Here is a 24,290-nt window from a genome sequence, read left to right as displayed (position 1 = left end):
TCTTCCCTGCCCCAGTGCAGTTGACCCCCATGTCTTCTAGATTTCCCTAACTCCTGAATATGAAAGAGGCTTTGGTCCTTGCTCAGGATAACTGTGCAGGCACCTTATACAATGACACTGAGCAGAGAGCCCCTAACTGTGCATTCACTGAGACCTAGATAGTGTCTCTGTAGAGACACTGTCCTTGACTTAGAAGTGAGATTTTCAGAGGAAATCTGGACAGTTCAGCCCAATAAACCACTGTTCTGCTTTAGGAAACCCCACAGCCAAATAAATACAAGATTTCAAAGACAGATGTTTTTTTTTTTTTTTTTTTTTTTTTTTTTTTTTTCAACTGCTGCTTGTGGATGTTTTAGGAGGCATTGGATTGAAAATAATGGTTGTGTTACATGAAACAGTTAAGAGAGTAATTCTGTGGAGAAGACCAACATAGAGGAAAGCAAGATAAACAGGTACCCAGGGAACCATAGGTAAGTTCAAGGAATGAATGTGAATTAGGACTTCATGACTGACTTATGTATCAAAGGGGAATGATGCATGTTTTAAAATATATATATATCTTGTTTCTTAACCTAAGTGCTTATTCTTTGGTTTGTTCTCCAGTTACTCGTATTTTTTTTCTAATTGTTCCGTAACAGTATTGTTATGAGCAGATATACTTGCTAATAGATGGCTTAATCTAGCTTCCTCTGGAGACAAGGAAAGATTTCTATTGATTTCAGTGGGAAATGAATTAAGTCCATTTTCACTGAACTTGGCACAATTTTTCACTGCTTAGAGCTATTGTTCAGGAGACAGTATGTAACAGAAAAGATGGGAATTAGTGTCTGATCATATTGCCTAAAATGTGCTCTGAGCCAGATCCAACTTAGATTTGAGTTTGTATGAATTCTCCATCATGTCAAATCAGTTTCTTGCTCCTATTGCTTTTCTTGCTACTATTCTGAGCCATTTTATGTTTTACCTTCCCATCTGGGCCTTCAAATTGACCCTCAATTTGCTTGTGGCCCTCAACTTGGGGATGCAGCTCTCATTGTGCCCAGCAATGGGTTTAATAAATACCATATGCCCTGATGATGTTTCCCTGTCCAGGCCAGTCCTGTTCTTTTGTTTGGATGTTCTAGTTTCCTCCTTTAGCAGACTGCTGACTTGAAAATGTCCATGCAAATGGTCTCATTCTAGTGAGCACCAGCAATGGGGGCCTATTTCCTCTAACAGCTGGCCGTATGTCATTGTAAAATTGTAAATGCTCAAAACTTTTGCTCTCAGTCCCAGGGGTTCCCCATTAAAATAATTTTGCATTCACTACCTGCCAACAGGGCCTGTAAGTGAGCCAGCAAAGCAGCAGATTAGGCATAACTATGAATTCTGAGTGGGGCAGAGGGGCTAGAGATTGAATTTTTAGCTGCAGAAAAATGGGCCTTTCATGTGAAACAAAAGTACCAAGTGCTCTGTGGGGCCTTTGTATTGAACTGTAGTTCACAATTAACACCTCTGCTGTTCTCTCACCATGGGAATAGAAATCCTCCAAAAAAGTTGATTATATTAAGATTTGCCCTCCACATTTTGGAGATCATCTTCCAGCCAGATCCTCTTATTTCTGCAGGCAGAATAAGTCTTTGTGACTTTCTCTTTAAAAAGAAGCTGGGTATTAAATACACCATTCCAGCCTTTTCCCTAGGCTTGTAATCAATGGATCTTGAGTTTTAATCCTTTCAGTTTTACAGACCTGCAGAAATAAATAATGAGAGAAAAGCCTCTTGCATACTTTCACCTTTAAGAGCCCAACTTTTCAGTGTTATGAACAGACCAATTGTGTAGTACAACAGATACTGTGGTCTTTCATCCTTCATAACAAGGAGGGAAAAAAGTCAACTAGATAGTTGTGATGTGGAAGCATTTTCTAAGGAGTGAAGCTGTCTTTCTACAGTGAATATTTACCAGAAGATTTTTTCAGTTCTTAATTATTACTGATCTTTCGTTTTACTTCTATAACCTATGACTGTGAGCATGGCAATTTTATTCTTTTTCTTTTTATGTGATTTGGTGGCACATATGTGTTTGTGTTTCTAGTAACAGACCATTTCTTTTAAACAGTTTCTACTTTTATTTCTCAGATGGTAACTTGGCCTACATGTTGATGATTGTCTGCTGATGTTGAAATGCCATACCAGCGTATGTGTTTTGTTAAATTGGAATAATTATATTTTACTATTAAGGGTTTTATGTAATAGGTACGGTATATTTTTGTTTGATGGAGAGATAGAGGACATGCCATCTTTTTACTATTGAAATTCACTTAATGTTGTACTGTGTTGTTTTTAGTGGTGTACATGCATAATCACTTGATACTAGAGAGCTGCTAAGCAAGAGATAATTGATTCCTATCTCAGTGTTCAGTAGCTTTATTAGACCTGACACCAGTACCTAAATATAGAAAGAATATTTTGTTGGTTGACATAATGGAAGTTTAAAGCAGGAAGCGCAAGGCCACAAGTAACCTGTCAGTTTAGGCTTTACAGATGCTATTTAGAGACATGTTTTCAGTGGGAGTCCACAAAGGAAAATGATCCAAACTAAGCAAAGGCGGGGCAATATTTTCTTTCTTATTTGTACTGGGTTTATTCTATTTTCATTTGGGAAAAGACAGAAAGCCAGAATAAAAGTATAACTCCCATTCCTTTCCTGATAATCAGCCTATAAAACTATTAGCTAGCACTATAAATAACAGCTGTATAACTGCTGAAAGGTCTGGAAACTGAAATGTCTGGTGATGTATGATGGAACAGTAAGTGATGACTTTAAAATATTATTGGTTATATATTTTCTCTTTCTTGACAAAACTCAGGAAAAAAATATGAAGGCCAAAAATAATTAAAAATGGGCTTTAGGTGTGCTTGCTTTTTTCTTTCTTTCTGTAATTCCACATTAAGAACTTTATCTATGTGCGTATATACATATATTTCAAGATATTTGACAGCATAAACATTCTGAGATTAATTTTATTCTTTAAGCAAATGAAGGAAAACATGGCAATATGATCAAACTGAAATATGAAAAAAAAAGAAGCATATTTCAACTAGGTATAGACAGCAAACTAGATGAATGTATTTTAGGCTTTGTAGTCAACATATTTTATTAAGTACAGAAAAACAGCAGAATAAAAATATTACTTGTTCAGAAACATCATTTCACAATTGAGCAGGTAAAAGGCAAGAAAAAGATCAAGTCTTTGTGTTCTGCCTGATTGTTATTGAATTTTTTGTTTGAGGCACTCGAAATTAATGCCATGTTTTGGGACAAGTGGCTGTGCAATGGCTTTTGGATAGTTCCGGGCACTTGACTCATAGTGACAGTGGCCTCAGCTCTTGAGCTATATGTGCATTAATTAATTTATTTTGTTGACTCCTGAAGGTTTACCTTTCCACTCAAGAGGGAGAAAGGATGGCTGATGTGGTGTGCTGCAACGGGGCCAGGGCAATCCTGGACATGAGTACAGACTAGGACAAGAACTCATTCAGAGCAGCTATTAATATCAAACTATTCTTATAAATCCCAAAGATGAACACAGTCCTTCTAGTTTTAAGAAGTATATTGAACACAAGAAAATTACATCCGTGTTTTTATTTGGAAAAAATATAGATGTCTTTATAAGTTACAGTCAGGCTGGCATTAAATATAAATAAACCTGGCAAGTACAGGTATGAAGAGCAGTGTGACCTTTCACAGTTTAAAGTGCTGTTTTTTTCCTTAAGTTTGACCTACAGTGATATGGTATTAATAACAGACATGAGATTGGCTTTGCCTTTGAGATACTTCTAAAACAATATGTTTTATAGCATTACATTTTATTTGGTGGTTGCTGTACCTTTGATGGGGTTTGGCTGCTTTATGCTTTCAAGGGTCTCTTAAAAGCTGAGGTAAGAAATTATTTTGAAATTTGACCTTCAGATAGTCACATGACCCTTGCAACTGATTTTTAAGGAAACACTCAATACGGTGAAAATTTTGGTAAAGTTGTGGGTGCTGGCAACGTTATTCTGTCCATGCATATTTTTGCATGCACCAGTAGATAGTATCAAAGTTCTGATACAGCAGTAGTGCTTAGAAACATGATACAAATAGCCATTTCTGAAATGGACTGAGCCTATCTAATTGTTTCATATGAGATTATAAAGCTCAGCCATAACTGTGGGTTTTAACTGGTTTTCAAACATTGATTTGGAGATGAATTGAATCATCTCTTGTATGAATTTTTATTCCATTTTAGCAGTACATGGAATACCATCTACGTCCTTTATTTGCAAGCTATTTTAATGAGTCAGAAGCATGATTATCTGCAAAAAAAAAAATCCCAGAGTATGACAGGATTTTTTTTTTTTTTTTTTTTTTTTTTTTTTTTTTTTTCTGAAAGAAGTAGTTGGTTTCTTTCAGGTTTTGCTAACCTAAAAGTAGTTTGTGACTTGTAGAAGGTAGGGGGCTTGTTGTCCCAGGATTGACTTTTCTGGATCCTGTGAAATACAGAATTAGTACTGAACATTGGAAACACAGTAGGTGAATGCTTTTTCCTGTGAGGGGAGAGGTATAGAAATGTCAGGCTGACTGGGTGTTTAGGGTAATGAGAATTTGTTATTGGGCAGCAATGCTCACACACAAGACTTTACAAAATTCCTCCAATATTGTTTCTTCATCTGTAATTATATAATTATAGAGAGGTGTTGATTATGTTTGCAGAATAAGTGATTTTTTTTCTTTTTTTTTTTTTCTAGAATTCATACTCCACTTTCACCTCTCCCAAGCTTGCTGTTTTCTTCCAAGTTCCCATATAACTTACCTCTCTGCAGATCGCACCACTCCTCGTGTTGGGAAGCACAAGGTGAGTCAGCCACTGCCATAAATATTTTTGGGGTGGGGGGGTGGTGGAAGTTTTTTGCTATGGTGGTGGAAAGCCGTATGAGTAGTTGACAAGCTAGCTTGTATGAGGCAGGGCAGAGCAGCTTTTTTCTGGAAAACTTCATTATTACAACCCTTTTCCCTTTTCAGCGTATTTCAAGGAAATGTGGGACAGAGCTAGGCTGCCCAGATCATGGCATTTGTAGGAGACTCAATAGATGTCAGGTGAGCATCAGTGGTATTTTCAGCAAAACTTTGAAATCTGAGGGATGGGGATCATGTGAGATTTGTCCATTGCAAGCATTCATAAGTTAGAGCACCTCTGTCCCAGTAGACACCTGCAAGATGACATGCAGAACTGAGTAAGAGGTTCATGTCTGCTCTAGGCATAAGCCAGTTTGTGTGTACTTGGGATACAGACTTTTTCTATAATAAAACTGATTGAATCAAGACACTACAAGCTCCTAAATAGCCTCAAACTATAATAACTGTATGTAAAGCAGGACATTAATCAGATGGATTTCTAAGATATGCTACCAGTCTTCTCACTGATATTTTTTTCTCTTCAGCCCTGAGGTCATATTTTGCCTGTGTGTTTTGCTGAGTGACTTATAAGAACTCTATAAATAAAAAGTTATAACTGTGTTTGCATTTTCCTTGATTAAAATGCCATGTAAATGTATTTAAAATGATATGCAAATTATATGAAGGCTCCAGGCATATTTTTTCAGCAAGACCCTACACATTGGAAAGGTTGTTAACAGAGCAAGGAATAAATAAATAAATAAATAAATAAAATTGAAGTCATTACTGGAAGCAAGAGGACAATGAAGGAGTCCTCTTACAATTATAAAATGGATTTAGATAGAGAAATGTTGGTGCAGAAATCACTGTTTCCTGGTGGCTACCATAAGAAATTAACTATATCCTTGTACCTTTTGCTAAGGCTTCCTTCAGGAGTGCATGCTGTAACTCTCTACTTGTTAGTGCTTATGTGTTAAGCCATAATTATGTATTATTAGGACAGATTTTACAAGGCTTTTTTTTTTTTTTTTTTTTTTTTTTTAAATACTAAAATACTAGAGTTACTCTGAAACAGTTTCAGAGGAAATGTGGGACAGAGTTTCAGAGTAACTTTCATTGATGAAATTTACAGTTTCGGTGGTTTCTTGTCCAAATTTTGACATATCAATTTGGTGGGACAATAAGTTATGATAGGAATCTTTATGCTACAATTATAAAACGCAGGGTTGTAAAGTAAGGGCCAGTAAGGTCTCTTAAAATATTGTACACTATTCACAAAGCTGTATTCACAGAGGGATGTCTACAAATTCTCTTAGCATAGGGTTTAAAATTTAAAATCTCTGCACTTTCTGCTTGATTAATGTCATACTTATATTTTTTGATTCTATGATTTTTTGTTTTCTCTTATAGCTATGTGCATGCACATATAAGGATGTTTGTATAGACATGTATGTCAGTGTGAACAAAATGAAAGGTGGTGACTATTCTCTTCCTGAATCTGTAAGTAATGGACAAACAGACATTGTTGAATCACAGCATATAACAGTTTCCTAATGGATTGCCTTAATGTATCTCCATATAAAAACACAGTAAGATGAAATCTCTGATTCATTCTGCAGGTTTTACCCCCGTTCTTTTACCTTAACTGGCTTTAGAGCTGCTTTTGGTCACTGACTTGGCATAAGGCATCTGGATCCCGCTACTCAGCTAGTTTTGCACTAGTTTGCTGGAGGCAGGAATGAGTGCTTGGACTGAAATTGTCTAGAGGTACCTCCTTGTTAACAAAGAAGTCAAAACTTGATCAAGCCTTCCGAACTAGTGCAGAAAATTCTCACCAATGTGAAATTTGCTGAAGGATTGTAAGTCTAATTCAATTATGGATAAGGCAGCTAAATGGCAGAATAAAACACTTCATCAGGTATTTTTATTTAAACAAATACAGAACTACAATCCTCACTTTAACTTTTGTATATGCATTATTTTATCTCACCCCAGAGATAAATATTTGTCATTGCAGTGCTAAGAAAAGGGAATGTACTTCTTTCCTAGGTTGGGAAAATTTAGAAAGGGTAGATGTGATCTTTATTATATATATATATATGTATATATGTATAAAGGCTCAGCTGTTCTGGGATGCAACAGGATAAGTCAGATGTAATATGCTTTGGAGCTGATCAAATTCTGTGGCAACTAGATGCATGAGTTATGAGCTGACTTGGCAGGTACCGTTCCCAAGGCAGCTAATTGTTTCTCAGCAGATTTTCTTTTATTTGCTCTCCTTTAAGAACAGTTTTCCTGGGTGACACAGAAGCCAATGCAAATATGCATAATGAGTATTTCTTTAGGTTTCAGGCAGGACACAGGGCTTCCCTCACAGTATGTGAAAACTCGAGACATTTCCCACAGCTCAGACTGAAGTGCAGAGTTGTGGTAAGATTGGGCTTTAGATAAGAATAAATGAACCCCCATGAGAAAAAGCCAGGTTATGTGGCAGGTAACTCCTTAGGTCAGCCACCACTAATATGAGAGAGATTATTAGAAATTCCTTTAATGATTTAGTTATTTATTCTTTTTTTTTTTTTTTTTTTTTTTTTTTTTTTTTTTTTTCCCTTGAATGCGAGCTCAATTCAATTAACTGTGGTAAAACAAAAACAAAAAACTACCAAGGTCTTTGACATAGAAAGTAAGGTACACCAATAAAGTCAAAAGGTATGTTAGTAAAGTTCAACATGTTTGTACTAATAAAATCAGTGATTCAAGAAACTCACACTTCTGTAGTCCTTGAATGAGAGAACTTGTTCACTAGGTGTGAGTGAGTCACATTGAATGCATGTCCAGACATTTCAGTGTTTTATGTTCATGAGGGTAATGTTGTTAAGAGTGCCACTGAGCTCATAAGGAATACAGAGACGAAAAAATTTCCCCTACCAACCTTCACATGTTTTTGGGAGGGAAGGAAATCTGCAGAGGAATTCATCAAACATGACTAGTACATTTAAATTGCTTGTGGTGATAACAAAATGAGACATTAATAACAGATAAAGGAGTTCTTAGTTACACACTCAAAAGCTTATTTAAAGAGCCTAGATTAGATCATAGATCAACAGAGCCTCACTGGAAAGAGCAGCCTTGTTTTACACATAGGGCTACACACGGCAGCACTTAACTGAGCCTTCGGTGAGATAAAGCTGTTTGGCTTTAAGTCAACCTTGAGATGACTTTCCCTTTAAAAAAAAAAAAAAACACACTTTGATTATGTGTTTGGTTTGCATGTTAAATAAGCTGCTCTGCTAAAAATATACCCTTGCAAGGAGCTTATGTCATCTCCCCCTAAATGAGTGACAGATAGTGAAAGACAGGGAAGGCAGAAGAGGCAATACAAGAGCCTGAGTTTTAATTACAGACAGGATGAACTGCAAAGTTTGTATTTAAATTATCTAAGACCTAGAAGACCACGGCATTTTCTCGCAGATGATAGCAAATCCATGGCAGCTAGTGGACAAATCTACAAGTAGCATAGTCATGTGCAGGTCTGTGGACTTTGTTAATCCTGAGCTGTTTTACAATAACTTCCAGTGCTCCTATGTACTGTGAGGCACTTGTATTCAATGTTAGTCTACTGCTTATTCTAACAAACACAGCAAAAACAGCTAAAAAAGTTGCTTCAGTAGGGGTCAACTCCTTCACCTCAGTCCCACTGTGCATTTTCTAAACCAGGTACAGAGTTGGCTCTCCCAGGTAAAAAGCTGAACTGATCTGCACTATAGTTGCTGGCTGACCCTGGGCCCACAGACAGCACACATTGTGGAGCGACAGGTAAAATAGATTTATATTTCCTCCTGCCATTTTTTTAAAAGGATATGCCCTCCAGATAAATTCAAGCACTGTCAGAACTGGCACCCTTCTCAAGAATTATCAGGAAGCAAAGCTCTGAAATACCAGATTCCTAGTAAATTATCTCAGCATTTCATTATAACCAGAGGGTTGTAGATACTCCAGGAGACCCTAAAGGGCCTTTTTATTGTTTCAAGGAACTTGTTGGGGTAATTTAAATAGATGGGAACACCATGTCCTCTGGATGAGAGGTGGATAAGCCATGATAGGCTATTATTTTACTAGAAGGTAAGGGATGAAGAATGGAGTATGTTTAAATTTAGAGTTCTCCACCACTCTGATAAAAAATCCAGCTCTGCCCAAGGGCTGTGGAGAGGAGGGCAGTTTTCAAAAGCCTATTCTTCTTGGTTTACTGCATTGTGACTTTTTATTTTGTAATCTCCTCAACAAAACAGGGATCAGAAATGGAAGAGGAAACCTCAACAATGCAGACTGGACCCTGGGGAGGCAAGGCTGATTAATGGACAATTTTATGGCTCATTTGTAAAAAGGGAAACTCTAACAGAGTACTCTGTTTACTTTGTCCATTTGATTCATATCAGAGTTTCAGGAGAAAAAAAAAAAAGTATTGGATAGCTTGGGAGAATAAGCAAATAGCTTATGAGCATCTGCAATGAAGAGTCCAAACTACTGGAGGATTTATTACAAAGATTGCATGTACTAGAATGGTCAGACTCCAACAGATTTTTCTTTATACTCATTCTTCCTATCAATTTAATTATAAATGTAATTTTTGAGATTAGGGATGCATTTTCCTCCTCTAGCAGTAGCAGTGGTTATAGACCTGCAAGACCTGCAACTAGTCTGGGAATTTAATCACTTTTTGGAGTCAATCTGTATCCCTTTATGTGCTTAGAAATGAACGGTTTAGTTTGCAGTGCTGTTTACTAACTCTGAAATTATAACAGCAGCAACAGCCTATTCTGCATTTTCTGAACCTCAGTAAATTAATCTAAGGTATTCTGACTTTTTTCCTAAGTTTTGATTCATCCTTACCCATTCCAATTCCAAAAGATTTGCTGAAATAAATGTAAACAGCATCCACTACTCTCATGTCATCTTAGAATGTTGGTCAGGCATGATTTCTCTTTAGAAATCACTTGAACAACTTCCCTAGAGACATTGTAGAATTCCCATCATTGGAAGTTTTCAAGATAAGATTGAATAGGATGCTTGGTTGTCTCATCTATGCTTGTTATTGCCATGGAAGGTTGGACCTCATGATCTTTCAAGATCCCTTCCAGCCTGGACTACTCTATGATTCTAAATACTTGTTGAATATTTCACCTTCTTGTACTTCGTATACCTGGAAATGGTTTTCAGACTTATTTGCTTCATCACCTTCACAGGGGCTGAGGTGAAGCTGATTAACCTTAGGTCCTTGGGTCCTCACTCTTGTTCAGCCTGTTCCTTCTCTACTGTAGTAGAGTACACTCTATTGAGATTAAATCTTTCCTGCTCCAGATGGTTCTTCTTGGTCCCAGGGGTCTGGGCTTCCTGACAGGTGAATCTTACCAGTAAAGGGTTGGGTGAAGAAGGCTTTTATTGAATACTTTGGCTTTCACCATAGTTTTTTTTGTCTTAGGGTCCTTTGCCTCATTCAGTGGCAGGTCCACATTTTCTGTAGTCGTCTTTTTGCTGCTGATGTACCTCTAGAAGTCCTTGTTGTGTAAGTCAGTCATAGTAAATATGGTGTTGCTCTAACTAAAACGAGTTCTACAGCTGTTCTAACAGCTTAGCTGAATTCAGCAAGGCTCTATTAATTTGTTTCTCATGAGAAACTGCCCCTGTGCATGAGGTAGTTCTCTGTTTACACTTAAATCAAAACAGAATTTGGTTCTGGGCACAGAGGATCCAAGTCACCTTCTGTATCCACAGCAATGCACAGATATAAACCGAAGTATTTGGCCTAAAATGTACTGCATGTGCTAAATTTTCTCTGATGAGACTTGAGTAAAATGTTGATAAATACTGATTGTAACCTCTTGTAGACTTAAGCAGTTAGTTCTACAGTTGGTAAAATAGGACTACATTGGGCGTTTAAGCGTGTGGGATGCCCTTTTGTAAAAACTGGGACCAGACCCAAAGACAAATTTTGAGCAAGGTAGTTTGTAGACAAAATGCTGTTACCTTCAATAAAGTGCTGTTCTGCTCAGCCAGAGTTTCTAGTGAAATGTAACTCAGTGCGCCTGTTACCATATGTGAAGATTGAGAAAATACATCTCAAATTTGGTAGTTTTCATGAGCATTCATTACTATCTGATTTCACTAGTTAGTGTTAATATTGTTGCAAAACAAAGCAGAGAAATATAGGAGGTGGAAGTAACTGGGGAAGCTTGCATCTAAGTTTAAATTTTATTGTATGATTTTCCACCTGAAGTGCAAAACAACGGTGTCACACAAAGAACTTCCTACCACAAAATCCTAACAGGATCTCAGAGATGTGTATCTTTGACTTTACCACACCCAATGCAAAACTGAAAGCTCACATCTAACTGGCGGATTTCCACACTGTGCTTTATTTCAGGGTATTAAATGAATAAAAACACTGAGATTTATTAAATGTTTGTCTCGCCAGCATTTTTATTTTATTTTATTTTACTTATGGTCTACTCTGTGCCCTGAGCTTTGGGACTACTTTACCATGTGATACCTGTGGAATTTGCTTTCTTCTAAGGCTGCCCTGACTTATTAGACCTTTAGACCTCTACACTTCTATTTAATCTAATTTTATGTATGTTTGAACAGTTAATTCCCTAGTCTCTTGGCAGACAGATTAATTGGTTAATTGACTGTTGTTATTCTTTCATGCAACATTCATAGTCATCTATGAGGGATTGTCCTTGTCTGTTGTACAGTCTTGTACATTGTGGAGGTTTTGGCATTGATAAGATGCTTTTGGCCAAACTGGCTATATATTATTTATTCCTGTTTCTTCACATACAATTATTCAAAGGTTGACTGTAACATCAAACAGAAATAACCAAACCTACAAATGTTTCTGATCAGCTTTTAACTGTCTGACAGTGCTGAGTGTAGTGACACATGCATGTTATTGGGCACAAGCCATCGATCTCTGGAGAGGATTCAGAGCCAGAAGTCAGCAAACTAAATGGATTGGCCAGAAACCCTATTCAACAGCGTGTGCTGTGAGTGCCTGTGAAAATCTGGCCCTCCATATTTTCATGGGCATTTTAATGCCTTGGGGTGCCTTTTCTCAGAACAAAGTAACAGGAAGTCTGGGCTTCTCATCATGTTTCAACTGCTAGATATCAGAAGTATCCTTAGTACTAGATCTGTTTTTTCTACTTCATAAGGGACTTTTTGAGGCAAACACTTACTAGGAAAAACATGGACCCATACACAAATGTAGCTATTGAAATACTTTGCATTAAGAGGGTTTCTTGTGTGATGCTGTATGTAAGGCTTGTCAAATGAGATCCCTTCTGGGTGGCCTTTGTCCATCTCCCAGTGTTTTCATGACACTTCTTTTACCGCAAAGAGGAATGAAAGGCCTTCACCTCAGAGGTTCAGGAAGAGTGGAAGGGGGTCTTGTCTGAACGATGATATACCCGGCACTTTTGTTCCTATCTCCTTCCTGATAAGCTCAAGCTGTTAAACTCCAGCTAACCAATCAGCAGAACAATTTACTACCCCTGTGTCATTTTAAGTGGGCTGTCTGGCCAGAGCAGGATGTATTCAAATGAAAGTTAACAAAGTATGTTTTCTTTTGAGGATTTGTCTGCTCTAAAGAGCTTGAAGGGAACCTTTGAACGGGTATTCTCATCCTGTTGCAGCTGAAATATCCATTGTGCCTCCCACAGCTTCAATAACTGCAGTTATTTTCATTTCTAGCACATTTGGAAACAAACAATATTGAATCTATTTTATTTGATGGGAGAGGTTCATAAAGAAATGGCAAAGGGCTTGCATTTTTAAAATATTTGGCCTTCAGATATCCTCTCCTTTCCAGATCCTTTAAGCCATGCTCAGGTGACCCTTACAGGCTGAGCAGCAAAACCCTGCTGGGAGAGAGGGGCCCAGAGCCGCCACAGTCTCCCTTGTGGTCCCTGCCTATCAATGTCTGCTCTTATTCCACAATGAGGCTGGACTGTCTTGGCAGGGAAAGCTTCATGGGATCAGGTATAATCCCCCTAGGAAAACAATTGTATACAATAAGAACTTGAAAGCATGAAAGGAAAAGACTTTCAACTCCTCTAAGCAGAGCTTTATTGATTAAAAACTGCATCTGCTAGTTTTCTCTAGTTAGTTCACTATTATGCTAAAAAATGTAGGAAAGCAAGGCTTGTGTTATTGCATAAAGGAGCTTGTCTGGTAATTGAAAAATAAAGCTATTTGGCTACAAACCTTAATGTAAGGTAGATATCTGAGTGTTTTGTTTTGTTTTGTTTTGTTTTTTCTTGTGCAGACTTTGCACATTTTCTCACCCTTTTCTTAAATCCATCTGCAGAAATGTTTATTCTCTTTATACCCTAAAGCCTGAATGTTATAGATTCTGGGTGAAATACTTATTTCAGATCCTTTTCTCCTATTCTTCTGTAGCAAGTCAAGACTTGTTGGTTCAGAGAACATGAGTTCTTGTCTTTTCTTTTGTTTTTCTTTTGGTATGGTCACATTATTGGATTTTAAAACATGGTGCTAGCTAACAGTGAGATGACGGTGAAATATCTGTTTACCTCTTGTGTGACTAGAGCAGTACATTTTCCTTTAATGCAGAATGTTGAAACCAGGAAAGCTACAAGTCTATTTTTTCTTTCTGCTGCTGAGAGAACCCTTGAGAATATTCTTAAATGCCACTTTATGGGATAGCTGAACCCTGCGGGTAAATGTTACCCATAAAAAGGGAACATCATACTTGTGCCATATGTACCTGAAGTGCCTTTCTGTGTGACTGGGTTGTCAATAGGAATTTCCCAGGCACCACGCAGAACTGCAGCTAAGAACAAAGGCACTAAACTGATCTTTTGTCTGCTGTGACTGCCTTGAAAGCAACTTTACAGGCGCTCATTTTCTTTCCCTCACAGCCCTTGGCCTGCTGTGCACAAACAGGAGAGAGGCAGCACTGCCTGGGCTTCTCTCCCTGATGCAGGGTGATGGGCAGAGATAAATGGTTGGGAAGTTCTTGTCTCCATTCAGTGTGAGCCCTCAGCCCTCATACACAGCCTCAGAGAGCGTATGTTTTGGGCACCTTGTGAGCCTGGAGAGCCTTAACCTTTGGTCATGTTTCTGCCTGATCTTTATTCAAGCCATCCTTTTTTTTTTTTTTTTTTTTTTTTTTTTTTTCCTCCAGGTGTGGTGAGTCTGCTAGTTAAATTAACATTTTTTAATCTCCCTAGAAATAAGACAGAACATGAAGCTACACTCCATCTTTATCTGGCAATCAAAGCTCAAACTTCAGACTACAAGAATGTAGAATAGATGTTAAAATCATACTTTCCTCCTTCCAAGGAGACTAAATGAGCACAAGGTACAATTAGGCTACTTTATTTAATCCCAGCTGTGAAGAGAGAGTTCTGTAAGAATGATGTTTTTGACATCTGTCACTTGCACCATCACCTTTCAGTCCCATCAGAACAAATCCATTATCCTTTCTGATTAGAGAGGGATTTTAGCTAACCAGAGTTATAGGGTGATGCCAGCTACAGTGACAGATATATGTCCTGGAATGCTTTCCCAATCCTGATGTGTTTATAAAAGGGATACGTTCAAGACAAAGTTAATTCTTTATGGCCACACTTCTGGGAAGAAAAAAAACATGTAAATCAACTAACTATTCTTCCCACAAAGTAATAGTCGATATGCACATATAAATTGTTTTGATAGTACACCTAGCAACTGCTAGAAGTAATGGGCATGCAATAGTTTCACAAAAAGAAAATACTACAGCATGTGTGTACTCAGGTAGCAATGGGAAATGCAAATTCACCAATGTATTTCTCATGTTTACTTTTTTATTCATTGTGATTAAATAAGTTCCTAACTTTAAATGAAATAATATAGAACGGGATTTTATGCTGTCATATCAGTGAAACCTCTTCAAAATCAGAGTCAGATGAAACCCCTTTATCATAACATTCTGAAATTTGGAGGGATTGTATAAAACCTGAGCCTCAGCAGGCCATAGTCAAGTAATTACAACTTTGTGATGGGTCAGCCAAAACCCCAAATCCAAACATTTCTGAACAGTGGAACTTTTAAAATATGAATTTGGTATGACTCTATGGCTTAGCTCTGTGTTTGAAGATAAAGAGAATCCCCTTTCCCTAGACCGAAAATCACCGGAAAAAAAAAGTTACAGGAAAGGAAGGAAACATAGTGGACTTCAGGAGCTGTAATTTGTGATACTCCATTTTGTAATTCATTTTTGTTATCGTACTCACCTTATGATCTAACGTGCATGTCATGTGCACAGATGTACAACTGACATGTGCTTAAGGTGTCACCTAACTGAGCTTGTACCTTTGTCTAAAAGCCATGTAGTGCCTGCATATATCTGCACAGGAAGGAGAAAGGTGTTTGAACTACTGGTAACAAAGGTAAATGGGAAGGGACTTGGCTCACAGTATTCTGAAAACTTACTGGTATGTGGATATAGGTCTCAGGAAAAGGATGTCCCAAGGATGTCCCAGGAAATGGATTTCAAGCTGACTTCTGGTCCATGGAACTTTAATTATCTATCTTGGGAGTTAGCTAGCCATCACCATAAAACTGACTGGTATTTGATGAATAAAACTGTCAAGGACTTTTAGCTTCCAAAGCAATACCTGATAACTCTGTAGTAACACAGAAATTCAGGCTATTCCTAGTCAAGCCTCCATTGGGGCCCTAAAAAGTATAACAAAACTTGGCTTGTAGAACCGGCATGTGCAGTTCAGATGATCTTTCATGACAGTACAACGAAGATGCTTGATTAACTTTGCATCTTTCAATTATTTCAAGAGTGTGTAATTGTTTGCTTCCCTTGATTATAAGTAGGAGTCTCTTTGAGAAGGAAATTTAGTAGAAAATTTAGGAGGGAAGCTCTGAAACTCATTGGAGTAAGGAGTTGGAACTAACCTTTTACTATATGAATATGCTTTTCTTTAATGTTTTCTGCCTCTTCCTAGGTTAAACCTTCCTAGATCAAATGATCCCTTTCCGAAGTGGTCAGCAATAAAGATAGGAAAATTAGGAAGTTAGAAAATAAAGAGTTACCTCAGAAGGATAGCACTACATAGCACAGTTTGTTCCTTCTCAAGAGTTCTGCTAAAAGCTGGCTGAAACTGGTTCTCAAATGAATTGTTGAATTGTTTAATAGTAAACATATTTTGTATGTGTGACAGTTTTTGTTTCCTTACCTCTGCTCTGAAATGTATGGAAGCCAATGGAAGGATTCCTGTTGCCTAAAATGAATTTGGGATTCTGCCATATCAGCTGAGTGTGGGAAACAAAGGCAGTCTGTGTCTGGTACTCAGGAATGGGGAAGAGACACCAGTAATATTGGTCTTGTTCAGTTGTAGTTTTCATATCCTTTTCATATGCTCATTCTTTATTTTCATGTAATTCATCACATATCAGTAAAGGCAGCTGCAATCATGCAAATAGTGACAGGGAAACAGGAGAAATTAGTCCCCCAAACCAGTAAATATGGATTAGGGAAGGGGAGAACCAGAGAAGGTTGGAAACATTGTTTATGCTAAAAAGGCTATTTGCTGCTGTAATTTGTGTTTCTCATTGTTAGGTGGCAGGGAGCCCAGTGGCTCCTTGGCTTTGGCTCAAATAAAAGCAGTGCTGTACAGAAGGCAGATCATCTTCCTGGTGAATTGAGAGTATGCTATCTGCTGTCTACAGTCAGCATGGAAATCACACAAGCCTCCAGTGACTGCATTTGATGGGTTACTTCAGCATTTATCTGAATCATTTTTCCAACTCAGATGCTGAGTTCAGACTCTGCCCTTGCACTACTTTTAAATAGATTCACTGTGTTCAGCAAGGTGAATCTCACTATTCCTTTCGCCCTCTTCGCTAGTACACACTGTGCTAAATCCACTGTGAGGGAGGTTTCCTGTTCACGTGGTAAAACTTGGGCTGTGAAAACTGACTGGCCAATTAATTCTTGTGGTACCTGGGGATCAACAAAGTCTGAGAAAACAAGTTCCTCCCACCCCCCAATTACATTTGTTGTGGTAGTGAGGATGAGGTGGGGATCACTAGAATAATTTGATCCAATTTTTTTTGGCAGGATTTTTCTGTGGTGGACTCCACTGCGTTTACAACTGATTTGGGATGATGTGATGCTGTAAAGAGCTACCAATAAACTAGAAGTTTGGTCTAACGGGAGAAGAGCAGGTGAGTCAGGCTTCCTTTATGTGTCATAAGGACAAAGAGGGGCAGTTTCACACTGAGCATACTTTAAGGAGTATCAGCCTCCCAGAACTCTTGTTAGAAAGCATTGCCAAGTGAAGTATCATTTTGAAACAGCTGGACAAGGCAGGAGGCAGGCTATGCCAGACAGTCAGCAGGTGCAGAGGACAGCAGGAGGGCAGCAGAATTTATTATGAAGCCTGCCATTAATGATCATTTTTACTAGTAATTTTATTAACAGGAAAGGTTTTTTATTGTTACTGTTTTTTTCATTAGAAAGAATAGCGCTGGTGTGTGAGGCACTTTTATAGATTGTATGCCAGGAGTAGTTTTGCTCACCAAATCTAAAAGAGCATGTTGTGTACTACTGAGCACATTTCAGGCTTTAAGTTGCATTTTGCTCTCATCTCAGTCTAGTGTTTCTCAGTTGGAAAAGCTGACTAACCTGTGTGATTTACATACACAGTAAACGCTTTGACTTTTATAGATCCAGGGCTGGGTTTTGGAAGGAGAAGAAGAGAGTTATGTGTGGCATATTTATTTATTTTGTTCAAATACTGCTTCAGGTGTTAGTTTGGCAGAATAAAAGCTGCCAAGTTAAGAAGAAAGTGACATTCTCTATGCTGAAGTCCTCAGGAGAATTCCTGCAGGATTAAAAGAGCATTAGAAGAGTCTCCTTTCTTCCTTTAACATGCATGCATATGACCACACACACACACACACACTTTGCTCTCTGCTAGCACTTACCAGTTTTTCAACAGATCTCCTTTGCTAAAATTTTGCAAATGGCTGCTTCATTCTTTGAAATGACTGTTCTGAATACGAGTCAGTCATAGATGACTCTATCAGCTGGATGGTTAAGTGCAATTCCTTTGCTGCAGCAGACAGTCTGTTTTACTTTGCATTAGAGAAGTCAAGAAGTCAATTAATACACTGGCCAAGACAAAATAGTTCTTTACACCTATAGTCAATCCCACTGTGGACTCTCTTATGAATAAATTATTAATAATAAGTATATTGCAAGGCTCATTTCATCTCTCCAGGAGATACTTAATCCTGCAAGTTGGATCAAGACTCTCATTTGCTTTTAATCAGATGAAATGTAGCTTTGTGTACGCAAAAACACTGCTTTAGCTTTCTGCATTCTGCTGGTGAGGCTGGGAGTCAGATAGCTATTGTAATCTGAGAATTCTTTCAGTGTTGGGAAAAGCGAATAAATTCTCTATTTCAGGGTTTTAGTATGACTCCTGCGGTTTCCTTTGCCTGTTCTTTTAGCAAGTATTTCACTTAGATGCTCAGAAACAATCTGGGCGGGGGGAGCAATATGAGGGAGAGTCTTAATGGGTCACAAGCCAGCTGCTATTCCAATTACTGAGTTGTTTTATGTTACAGACTGGCAGCTTAGCAATACATTGCAGGTGCAGCCTAAGGTGTAAAGGCCATTGAACATGGAGTATCCGATGCATGACCATCCCAGACACACCTGTGTCTGTGTATTCCCAAGGCCAGATCCCGAGCTGTATTCAGCTGGTATCTCAGTTGCCTTGCAGTACCAGGACTACACCGGCAGAGGATAGCTAAACTCAGAGGAGTTACAAGGTGAGGTTCAAAGAAAGGCTCAGTGAGAGGAGAACTTCAAGTATGTGACTGTGCTGCTGATTAACCTAAAAAAGCTCAGGCTTTTCCAGAATGTTTCTATGCTCCTCAGCAACTGAGTCCAGTAAACGGCAAAATGAGATGAATTTCAATATATGTTCTTCCCTCCAAAGATTGAGGTGCTTGGATATAATGTTGCCCTAAAATACAGAAGAAGCAAACTGGGATAGATTCTGTGCCTTAAAACCTGGTGTAAAATAAGAATAAACTGGATACCATCGTTTTGTATTTTAATTGGTAAAAGAGCAGGATTGGCCCTTTAGACTTGATTTGCAATGTGTGGGTGCTATTAAAATTCTACTTTTTTTTTTTTTTTTTTTTTAAATGAGTTGCAATCTGTCATTTAATCTGAAGCATCACTGCAGCAGTGATATTCAGGTAAGAACCAATTAATGATAATGGTATTAATGAACATTTCCAAATGCACATTTCATTTAGCTATAACAAGATAGTTATATATGATGCATTGAATATCAAATCAGCTACCAAACTATGGAAGAGAGACTTAATAGATCATAAAAATAGCAAAATACATAAATCTTTAGCCTTCATATGAGAGTTATGTCATCTGGACAGATAAATTAAAAACAAAACAAAACACTATCTGTAGAATTAGGTTAAATACTAATCTAGGATTTATTAAATGACTTTAACTCTAAAATCATAGAGATCATAAAGAATCATATTTGGTGACTCCTGTAGGGGATACATCCAAGTGTAGACTGAAGGATAATTTTACCTTTATTTCCTCTGCTACCAGCAAATGCTGAGCATGCTTGTAAGAGAGAGGCTTTTATCAAGATACATGCACTGTACTGTAAATGTCCAGTAATATAACAGAAATTACTGAATTGCTAAAGAAAAGATAGTATGTTTTATTATTTCACTCATAGCCCAATTTTGTGGAAATGAATCTTCTGTTTCCTGTCAAATTATTTTTAACGATGTTAATATAATTCCTCCTCTACATACAGCGATTTGTTCATAACTCTGGCTAGCGGTAAGAGAAAATTATGTATTCTTTGAATTTTGCCAGGCACATTTTATTTTCTCAAGGGCATGTTTACGTTAATCACAATACTAGCCAGTCAAAGAGCCTGATTGCCCTGACAGGGAAGATAAGTACAGGCTCTGAATGTCTTCCATGTGATTAAGACCACCCATCTACCTAAGCTGGGTCTGGACATGGCATGAGACTCAGGAGAGACCGGTCACTATGGCAAGTGTTGAGCCAGCAAGAGAAGAGAATCATCTCCGCAGGCAGAAGGGCAGGAGGGCAGGAGTGAACAGATAAAATAGGTCTCTAACTCCAAAGAGGTCCAGACCATTGCAGAGGAAATCAAGGGGACATTACAGAGAGCACACGTCATGTATCTTGCATAGTAGTCATGCATCCCTGCCTCCCTGCTGAGGTGTCACTTCTGGACGTGCTGCAGACACTGTTAGATGTCTCAGCAGTGCCCAAAAAACATGTTCTCATCCTACCTTGTCTGATGGATTAAGGCCAGGGAAACCTGACTGCTGCAGCAGTGGCAGTCAAAGCAGTGGTGCAAGGTGCAAAGCTTATGCCTGTTTCTCACTTTCCATTCAGCTCCCAGTAAATCAGTGCTCAGAAGCCTCTAAACTTTCTCTCCTGCCAAACGAAATCCCCTGTTGCGCCCCTCCCACCCTCTGCCCCCCAAGTAGCAGTGCGCCTTACTGCTTTCTACTGCCAGTAGCCATTTATATCTTGCTTCTGTCTTAGTTTCTGAATCCTTCTGACACCTCAAAATGTTTAGCCCTGCTCCGCATCTTACCCCAGCCAAGATGTGGGATACCGCTAGTCAGCCATAATTTGGATTTATAGAAAAACAGAACTTGGAAACCTGCAAATAATTTTGTTCCTTAATGTAAGAAAACGGTCACAGAGCAAAGGAAAACTTGATGGGTGATTGGCTAAATATTGTTAAAGGAAATCAGATGTTAAGCAATGGGCAGGGTTGTGAGGAAATTCATATTCTGCTGGTTCCTGAGCAAAGTGATGCTGAATGGCAAACGTATGAGCTTGAGATATGGTGAGCAGTCCACCGCTGATATCTAACCCAACTTCTCTATGCCTTGGCTGTCTAAACCTGAAAGGGAGCCAGTAGGTCTTTCCTACATTAGAGAAATGTTTTAAGGAAAATGCATGTAGTACTTCAGTGCTGCAATAAGTAGAATGCAATAGTCAGCAGGCAGATTTACCTAATGTAAGCAGTAATCATAAAAGACTTATCAACTGGTTTCATTTTAGAAAAGCAGAAGAATGAATTGAGATTTAACAGATTTGGTAACAGAGGAATACTCAATTCTCTCTTTGCTACCTTTTCTACAGTAAATCCACAGCTGATTGTTTTCCATCACAGGCTCAGCAGGTACAATTCAGAAAAATTCCAGTAACTTGTATGAAAAAAAAAAGTGGTGGCTGAGAATCTAATTGGTCTTTTAGTACAGATCTTATATGGCCTACGTGGAAGAGGCTTGATATATAATAGAAAACTGATATTGATTTATACATTTATATTCATTTTGAAATATGTTGGTGATGTGAATTCAGAGTAGTGATGAGGAATATTTCAATCTTAAATGCTTATTACCAAAACACAGCAACAAATTGTTATGGTTAAATGTGATGTTGTAATAAGTGGCTTGCTAGCCTTTTCAGTGGCTCTTCTGATTAAGCTCTACTTGGGCCTATCAGAGGCAGTTGTGGAGGCTCTGTAGGAGATGTAGTCTACAGGTACAAAAAGCAAAAATATTCTTAGACATTCGCTGTGTGACTTAAAGGAAGAACTTGGTGCTCAATGCCAAGTTACAGCTTGACATGACCCCTTATAATGAGACCTGGAAGAGAGCCCAACTTGCACTTTGTGAAGATACACAGGAAAAAAGGAAGGAAAATGGGGTTTGCAGAGGCTTCTAAGGAATAATGAAAATCTGCAGAAGCAAGGAAGGAAGTAATAAAGAATGGCCCTGGGTAGCCTGAGTCAAGCTGGTGTTGGGGATAGCATCTCAACAACTGTCTCTGAGTAGAAGGTTTTTGAATCCAAGGCTGGTGGGTAGAGATTGTGCTGTCTCTTATGCAGTGCTAAGTAGAAACCTAAAGTTTAGGAGAGGAAGAACGGTTTTGCTTGCAGGAGCAAGGTAGATTTGAAGGAAAGGCCTGAAGGCATAAAACCAGGATTGTCATTTGGAGGGCTTCTTAAAGGACAGGTTTTGGTTGCCCAGAACCAGAAGACTTCAATTTGTGAAGGGAATGGCTTACTTAAAAAGATCCACCTCATATTCCCATTAAGTATGCCTCAGAAATGAAACAGGTAAAGAATACCAGCTATCTCTCTGTGCAAACGGTTGCAAGTCTGACCTGCCGGGAAAGCATTTGTGATAAAGGAAAGGATCTTTATATCTTTTTTTTTTGGTGTGTGGACATCTAAATCTCATGTTCATTTATGATCATTGAAATCCTATCTTTTCCAAGTTACTTTCAAAGACTGAGCATGGTAGGCTTATAGGTTTTGCTTTTCTGACCATATGTGTTCTCTCTTGATTGTGTATTACAAAGTCACTCCTATTCTCTTGTACTATAAAGTTTTCTCCCTAAAATATTCGTGGCAGGCAGCAGTGCTGCTTTTTAGGCCACAGATGAGCTTTCCTTTCTATATCAATACAGAGTCAGCGGGGTCAGTGCCTTAAAACAAGGAATCCCTTGAGATGTACCTCCAATAGCAAAATGCCATCCCATTGTTGTCAGCTAGAATGCCATAATTGCTCTGGTTGCTACTTTAAGTCTGCCTTCCTTGGATGGAAATAATTAAAATTCACTGGTTGTTATGAACACTGCTATGCTTTAGTGAGTTTCCTCTGAGCAAAGTATTGGGAACAAGTAAAGAACACCTGAAGGGGAAAATGGTTAATGATGGGTTTCTGGTACTGAAGGATGACTCTCACATTCAGGAACAAAACCCAAGCAAAATGTTTTGTAATCAGTGTCAGTGTGGACAAAGCAAAGGAATGGTTCAGTGGACTGGCTGCTACTAATTGTATATGTTTATACATTATGGACCTCAGGTAATGAAATCCCTCTAAACTTTTAGGCCCTGGTCACCTGATTCAGAAGAAAAATGTAGCATATGTGGGTCAGACAGCTGGTAGGTAAAGAGACAAGTTTCATTGGGACATCTTTGAATTAAACTGAATAAATGGCATGCTGCCATGTCAATGATCTTTCATGGAATGCAAATAGGTCTGTCTAATGTAGAGAAAATGCACATAATTCATTTTAGACTTTAATTAGGTTTTAATTTAATCATATATTGGTACCAAAGCAGACTTTGGCAAAAGATTCTGATATTAAAGCCTTCAAAGCTTTTCTGGAGAACTCTAAATGTCTTGTGTGGTAGTAAATCAACTTGCAAAGTGGTGAGTATACAACACGTGTATCTTTGCTCTAAAATGTTTGAAACAGGACTTATTATAAAACTTAAAACGGGGAGCAAGGGGAATGAAGACTTTTATGAGAGCAAATACTAAGTGAGTCATACTGTGAGTCACTCTTTATATTAGGGAGATTATTTATTTTGAGCATTGCCTTTTAAGATAGTAGTAAAAAGATCCTGTGAGACCTGTTGTCACTATCTCGCTCTGCTTGCTCAGCTTGGGGTTGATGGGGCATCCTCCTGAAGGGGCAGGCAGAGCCCTGCTGCTGCCATGGTCTCCCTCAGCTCCTGGCTCCTCTTCCTACCTGGCTCCTCTTCTTCTTCCTGCTCTTGCTACTCCACGACATTACTAAAACTCATACTACCTGTGTTTCTGCACGTATGTGTACTAATCTTGTACACTTCAAGTTGTTTTACAGCTCTGGGAGAATTTAATGTATCTTCTAGATATCTGTATAACTTCTGAAAATTAACTAATACACTTTTTTTTTTCTTTTTTTTTTTTTTTCCTCAGAGAAAAAATCCCTTTCTCTTGGTGCAGGGATACGTTCAGACTGGACTGTTTATTTTTGGTTTGCTGCCCATATGTTCCTTGGATAGGAGGGGGCTCGTTTAGATGTAGTTTCCCTGTCATAAAAGCTGCTACCCGTACTGCAATGGTGGACATGACTGTGAACTTTAAGGTCCAAGAGGGCTGTTCTAAAAGCTACTAGAAAGAGTGTGAGAATGCTCTATAAATACACCTGGTCATCCCAAGTGCCAAGGAGAGAGCTACAATGTGCTTCCCCACCAGAGAAGGCTGCTGTGCCCTGTAGTCCCTTTAAGGGCCTGACTGTTGGAGAGGAGGGAGTAGCCTATCTACTTCCAGATGAATTCCAGAAGGTAAGCATGGGAATGGAAATGAGGAGGGAAATGGAGGGAAACTTGCTGTGAACCTTAAAAAAAAAAACAGAGCCATTTTGTGTAGATTTGAGCTACTCTTAAGCTCCGGTTTTACCTTTGTGT

The 24,290-nt window shown here is 38.4% G+C and overlaps 1 long non-coding RNA gene across 4 annotated transcripts in view; it reads left to right on the top strand.

The window, feature by feature from the left end:
- LOC137861278 (uncharacterized) overlaps positions 1-24,290 on the top strand; it is a 122,052-nt gene that overhangs the window by 61,460 nt on the left and 36,302 nt on the right. For 3 of the 4 annotated variants that reach the window (XR_011099508.1, XR_011099509.1, XR_011099510.1), the window contains 2 exons: positions 4,770-4,876; positions 17,054-17,160. This is a non-coding gene — a long non-coding RNA (uncharacterized lncRNA). Of the gene's footprint in view, positions 1-356; positions 471-4,769; positions 4,877-17,053; positions 17,161-24,290 lie in introns of all 4 variants that reach the window. The other variant, XR_011099511.1, reaches the window with a different exon arrangement.

The sequence above is a fragment of the Anas acuta genome, chromosome 9 (assembly GCF_963932015.1).
Source record: "Anas acuta chromosome 9, bAnaAcu1.1, whole genome shotgun sequence".
Classification (NCBI taxonomy): Eukaryota; Metazoa; Chordata; class Aves; order Anseriformes; family Anatidae; genus Anas; species Anas acuta.
The sequence above is the reverse complement of the archived record's forward strand: the minus strand, read 5'-3'. Positions and strand labels throughout refer to the sequence as shown.